This window comes from Squalius cephalus, assembly GCF_949319135.1.
Source record: "Squalius cephalus genome assembly, chromosome: 14".
NCBI classification, from domain to species: Eukaryota; Metazoa; Chordata; class Actinopteri; order Cypriniformes; family Leuciscidae; genus Squalius; species Squalius cephalus.
Window position 1 is genome coordinate 29,269,396 of NC_137135.1, and position 7,519 is coordinate 29,276,914.

Here is a 7,519-nt window from a genome sequence, read left to right on the forward strand (position 1 = left end):
ACCACCCAGAAGACGAAGAAAAAAACATTTTCCTTTGATGCAAGAAATGAACTCCAAGTGGGATGCATAAATCAAATATGAAATGCAGTGTGTTTACAAAATCACCATAGGATCTTGGCTAAAGCAGGCTTGAAGCGTATGAATCTTTTCATTTGGAAAAACATTCAGTAAGACGTAAAATAACTTCATTAAGTATGTAACCCTGCAGAAATATGATCTTACATCTTGGGAGTTTTCTTTAACACTTCTCCCCTTAACATTATTTCAACAAGTCTCGCAACACTTTAATTAAAAACAACACCACACAAGGGGTTACGGCAGAATTTGCATGTCTGTTATGAAAACTTTCAAATAAATTATGATTTGCAATATCAGAAAGAGAAATTCTAGTGAAGAGAGAACATGAGGACTTTTAAAGGGGTTACATTTTCACCTACAAAATCACTTTGCCTCACTGGGCACCTTAAAAATGCCTCTTTTTTTTTTTGGTAACTGTTTAGTTTACTGTTTAATATTCCATTTTTAGTGTTAATGAGTTGTGGGATCTGTCAATCTCTCAATAGCGTGGCTACTGTAGCAGATGGAGCCAGATGGTGTTAGGACCATATCTGACATACATGGGAAAATACATCCAGCTTTAATTACAGAAGTTACCCAAAAGTTTAAACAAGTTATGAACACGTAAAATCGAATGGGGTATTGCGATGCAGTGGTCTACAATGGACGCTTCAGTACCATATAGCATCATCATGCACCCGTTCAGAAAGACAAATGTGCAGTTTATAATGTTTACTTTGATGTGTCTAATGTTTACTTTAATGTGTCTAATGTAGACAGCCTCCAACAGTTTGGGACATCTTGTAAAAAAAAGTGCACTCTGTGCAGATAAGTTAAATGGGTTGGCTGCAACACAAGCTCATTGGAAAAACGTACCTGTGGCAACATTTTTTTGCAAAATGCAAAATACCAATATGTACATATCACTGCAGTTTCTAACAGAAATAGAAACAGTAAAACAGCAAGCACACACACAATAACTGTTTTCACACACAATTTTGATAACGGGCAGATTATGGATTAATAAAAGACATGTTTTCACGAGGCTCCTTGCACAATTATGTTATGACCTCAAAACACTTTTTACCATAGTGCATGATTTGTAAACGAATATATTTTGGAGTTTGCATTTCTTAACCAGCTCCATATGTTTGTTCAGTTTTACTTATGTACTAAGCTTGCTCAGTAGCTCAGCTGGTACAGACTTGTTCTTGTGATGCGGACTGCTTTGGTACGAATCCTGTCAAAGATGAGTCACGCTATCAGTTCAAAGGCAAGAGTTTAAAAACAGGCTAAAATGCCATGGTTACAATTGCGTTTTATGTCGGGTAGGTTTAGTGTAGGTGTACGTTATTTTAAAATGGAGTATTAAGCTTTTAGTGCCACTCATCGGACATTTCAATTCAGAACTGCGGTGATACGTACAAAGTCCAACGTAATAAAGCGTTGCCATATTCTCGTTAAAGGGATAGTTCACTTTGAAATTAAATTTTGGTATGTTTTAGCTTACCTCAAGGGCATCCAAGAGGTAGGTGTCTTTTTTTCCGCAGTAGTTTCAATTTTGATATTTTTAGGTCAAACCGTTCTTGTCTGACAGTGATATAATGCAGGTCTATGGTCACTGTCTCAAAGAGTATGCACAGAGTCCAAATTAAAACAATTCCCCATCGTAAGTACACATTGATGGCCTAAGACACGAAACGAGCGGTTCGTGTGAGAAAACGAACAGTATTTATATCGTTTTTACCTCTTGTAACACAGCCACGTCCAAGTGATCTGAGGGCGCGGGCGCTTCCTGCTGTGCGCATTTTGCAAAAATGTTGCAACGGTGTATAATAATAACAGTGTACTCAACTGCTTTCTCATGACACATAGCAACACAGCTAAAAGTATTCCTAATATTTTGGACCTTTAATTGAAAGTAACCTACATTTACCTGTTAATGTCTACACCCATAAGAGTTGTATTTGTGACGTTTGAGTTGGGGGAGGCATGAAAGGGGTGTTTCAAGATTATTTGAACATATGTTTTATTTTTGTAATTCTGCCACAAGGTGCTACTAGTGTTGCAGAAACTACATAGCCTGCTTCTCCCTCAAAAAATGCACCTGAAAATGTATTTCTGGAGGGAAATTTTGGCTTGTAATGGAACAGTTCATTTCTTACACATGTGCGTTAGGTTTCGAATTAGGGTTAGGGTTTTCCAATCTGATATCCAAATCATGATGCATTCAAGGATAGTCGGAGAATAAAATGTACGTCAGTGCCATTGTGTCTGTCTCATTTTGTCTCAGCATGCAGAGGATGTGCCATTCGCGTTGCCTGTCTCTGTCACAGTTGGAAAATTAATGTGTCGGCAGTAGGTGCTCACCCTACATGAAGGAGCTTTGAAAATTAGAAGGAAAACAATCTACTCCCTGCATATGAGGAAACTATTATTTTGATGCTTGTCGGTAAGAACGTAAGCAAACAGCATTTTACTTGATCCGTGGAAGATAAAAGATTGCTTAGAGATTATTTAATTATAAATTGAGTTAAAATAGGGAGTCGAGACAGCACAAACCTTACGTGATTATGTAAGTGCAGAGGAAAAGAAAGTGAAGAATGACAGAGGCTACGTGTAAAGCATGTTTGTGCTGTTGCCAATGTACAATACACAAAGCACTTTGGGTGACATGAAAATTGGATTCAAGCACACTGTAATACTGTACCACACCCCCAGGTAGCTGACAGAGGCAAAATTCTCTGAGCAGGAGACAGATCATGCATGAGAGTATATGCAAAGCACAGTCTACACGGCTGGCATCTGATATGAGCCGAAATATCAAAGACAGACAGCTGCCTGCACAGTCCTCCTCCACACTCAAACACACTCTCCCCTGATGCTCAAGAAAAAAAGCTTTTGATCTAAAACAACTTGAAGCTGCTGTATTCTCAGATGTGAATTAATATGGCATAGAAACAACCTTGCAAGCCATTCCTCTTTTTTCTTTTTCTTTTTCTTACCCTCAGCACTGATTCAGCAATGGAGTCTGCTGCCAATTTGTCTTTCAGACCCATCCCGAAATCAAGCAAACAGTGGATGTGCCTTATCCCCCACGTTGATGATTAGTCTGTGTTAGTTTGGGCAAATTATTGATGACAGCTGTTAGTGTTGTGAGTTTGTGTGCAATTCCACCACTTGTCAATCATGTTTTTCCCGACTGGGGAGATTTTTTTTGTGCTGTCATACTACAAACGGCATCAGCCTCACTGTCAGCGGCAAGCTAATGATCAGAGCATCCGTTCAGACATTTATATTGTTTTAGGCAGGTAATATCTTAATAAGACAGCAACGTCACCCCAAAAGACTCTATCAAGCCCTAGACAATTGTGTTCAAGCCTTTTCTTCTTAATGCACTAAAAAGCTGTAGGTTTTTTATACATTGTTACATTCAAAGTCGGATGTGGGATAGTCTCACTTGATATCTAAGACTTTAAACCATAAAGACTTTCTGTTGCCTGATCTTCAGAAAATGACATTTTAAGAAACAAAATGAAAACATTAGTTTTGTATGTGTTTGATTGTCAACAAAGACGTCTCCTATAGCAATCATATTTTGTTCTTAAAGGAATAGTTCACTTTAAAATGAAAATTGTGTCATCATATACTCACCCTCATGTTGTTTCAAACCTGTATGAATTTCTTTCTTCTGAAGGAAGATATTTAGAAGAATGTCAGTAACCAGACAGTTTCTGGGTCCCATTGACTTCCATAGTAGGAAAAAAATATACTATGGAAGTCAATGGGACCCAGAAACTGTCTGGTAACTGACATTCTTCTAAATATCTTCCTTTCTGTTCAGCAGAAGAAAGAAATTCATACAGGTTTGAAACAACATGAGGGTGAGTATATGATGACAGAATTTTCATTTTAAAGTGAACTATTCCTTTAAGGTTTACGATTATCAACAGAGAGGATCTAAAGTGTGCTAAACTGGTTTTATAATCAGTGACTTGAATAATTTTATTTGCACACAACCAAATGGTTGTTTGACTCAAAGTTGTAGATCTGAATTTAAGCAGTATTCCATTGCAATTTTCCAAGTGGGAATTTATAAATTTTGACTTTTACCCTTGAATGGAATGCATCCTTAGTTTAGCTTGTTACTTTGACTAGTAAGGATGCATACAATTTATCAGAAGTGACAGTCAAGACAATGTGTACAATATTATAAAAAAACATTTAAAAAATTGTCATGATTTCCAAGAAAAAAACAAACAAACATGATAATACAGTAATAATAAATGTTTCTTGAGCTCCAAATTAGTACATTACAATGATTTGGAGCATGTAACTGAAGACTGAAGTAATGATGCTAAAAATTCAGCTTTGGTATCAAAGGAATAAATTACATTTTTAGAATATATACAAATAAAATATTTTAAATTGTAATAATATTTCACAATATTACTGTATACTGTATTTTTAATCAAATAAATACTGCCTTGGTGAGCATAAGAGACTAATGAGAATAATGTTTTAATTCAGAAACATAATAGTGTATGTGTAAGTTGGATATACATATAAGTGTTGTCGATTGAAGTTAGTAGGTTTGTGGTGATATTGAGGATTATGAAATCTGTAAAGTTTCATTATTAGCTACATGCTCAGTGGTTAAAGCATCCTAGACCTGTGGTGCTCATGTGGAAAGCACAAATACAGTTTGTGAATTTTTTTCTGATCCCATTCCCCCTCTATCAACCCATAATTTCCTGTCATCTCTATTATCTTTTTAATAAAATAGCCAGATCTGCAAGTTTGTGATAATTTTGCAGCACCTAAGTTTTACTGTTGTGCTTGGGAACGGTAGTGCATAATTGATTTAATAACCTCTCTTTCATCCTTATTTGAAGCCTTTTTTATTAAAAATGGTTTCCAACTGCTTTGGAGTCCCATCTGCCAACACTGGTTAAGCAAAGCATATGCAGAAATAGGTCTGAAATGGAAGCTTTAGCGTAAGTTCTGCCAGGAAGACTCAATTGTTACATCACTTGTTACTTTCTCATCTAACCAATCGTGTTCTAATACTCGTAGTATAAAAGATCGGTACATACACATGTCTGAGTTTGCAGATGCTGACGCCAACATTCACCTCCATCCTCCCCACCACCACCAGGATGGTTCCTTCCCATATCTCCCGGGGGGTCGGCTGCACCCCTGCCTTCGTCTTCAGTCAGGAAATGCAGAATCCGTTACCCTCAGATTGCGAGTTACGGACGGGGCCTACGCCAAAGAACTTTAGATCACAATACTTGCTTGCTGGGCTGTTAATAAATGTATGCTTTGTTACGTCATTTTGCCTTCGGAGTCTTTCTAGTAGAACTAAATGATGGCAAAACAGTTTGAATTGTTAAACTTCCCAGGCATTTTCCATAGTGGCAGCAAATTATTTTAATCAGCATTTCATTAGGTTTGTTGTTAATCCTCCTGCACATCCCTTGATACCTGGATAAATTAAATGCACTTAATTTGTCTTTTAGGTGCTTATGTTGACTCCAGCTTCTGGCATTAGAGTAGGCTATGTCAGAATCCTTCATTTTAAACTTCTGCTCACAGGATCTTGATAGTAAGTGCTGAGTTAGTATGAGCTGAGCTCATATGAATCTACAAAGAGCATGACGGTAGTCTGGACATCTTGCATCATGGACATCAGGAATCATAGCTGAATCTCATAAATATGTTATATATATATATATTTTTAAATACATTTGTTTATAATGGGAGATTATTTTCATGAAATTGGACATGAAAAATCTAAAATATTGTAATTTGAACCAGCATAAAGGCTGTAAATATACAGTATTTTTTTTTTTAAATAAAAAATGATTACATTTAAATCAGCATTAAAAGCAGCACAAAAATATTACAAATAAATACTTTAATATTTAAATAATATAATTTTGCAATATATATTCTATTCAAATTCATGCTATTTTTCATAATGGTGTCTTAACCTCCAGCAGAGAAGTGAATTGCACTGATTGGCTGTTCGCTGCACGTGTCACTCTTTCAGATGCACACGCTTTCAGAGTTAATCACAAACTCTGGATCAAACCCTGAGTTGACAGAGAACGTTTTTGCTGAGCATTTTTGCCGAGCCCGCTGATCCTGATCTAAACCAGGTTGGATCTAAACTCAGAGTTTGTTCAACTAACTTCATGCAACAGGCCTCTTTTGTCCTTCTCTAAGCAACACAGTAGTGGTGTTCCCAGATGAATCTGTTATTTGAAGGATCATCAGTTCAAGTTGTTTCATTCCTAAATGAATCTGTTGTTTTAAACAAAATAGGGCTGCGTTTGACTCCACTTTTAGACATACACTCGTGCATTTCCCTAAGCACTTCCACTCGAGGGAATCCCCGCCGCCATTTTGAAGTGTGTTCAACTTCAAGTGGACGAGGGAGGTTTCTTTGGACAGACACCCGACCCCTTTGACTGAGGGAGTGAGTCTGCTCATATGTACACTTCAGGCAGATCCATAGACCACAAAGACAAAACAACTGTAATATCACAAATGCAACTCGCAGTTCTCGCACTTATTTTTACCCACTAGTGATGAAGAGTAGTGGGCACTTGTGCAACGCAAGCAGTGACATACCTCCATGTGAATGAGACGTTAGCAAGGGAAGGGCATAAAAATGGACTTAAACGCAGCCTAGATGAGTGAATTATTCAATGACTCACTAGACTCAGTCCCTGAATGAATCAGTGCCTTTATGATTCAGCGATTTCAAACGATTTGAAGTAATAGTTTATAAACAATTCAGTGACTAGCTCTTAAAGGCAGTCACTTGTTTTTATCTTCTGGCATATCTATGAAGTTCCAAACAAAGCCACAGCAGAAAATAGAAAATACAATGTACCTGTAAACACCAATCCATGAATTAATTGCCTTAATTAGTATTGCATTTGAGATCAGCCTAATCAGCAATGAATAACAATATGCTTTTTAGCAGAGACCCCACTAACTTGAAACAATCTCAAAGATTGTTTATCTCCGGGTTATCGGCAGGGAAGCAGTTTAAGAATGCTCAATAATTTTGCATTTAAAAAAACCTGTTAGAACCTGCATGATGCCCACAGCAGGCAGCATAGCCCACACAAAGATGATGCATCTAAGGAAGGGCTGTTCTAAAAACACTCAATGAATCCAGACTCCATTAGCAAAAAAAAAAAAAAAAAAAAAGAAAAAAGAATTTATAATAACATGTTTTCAGGAGTGAGAGCCAGATAAAAGCTGTGGAAAGGAGACAAAATTATTTCACATGTGTTTTTTTGTTGAGCACAACAAACCTGGTGTACAAAATGGGATGCGAGAAAGAGACAGATTGAGAGAGAGAGAGAGAGAGAGAGAGAGAGAGAGAGAGAGAGAGAGAGAGAGAAAGAAGCATTGAGTGAGATAATATCCAAAGCTCTCGCAG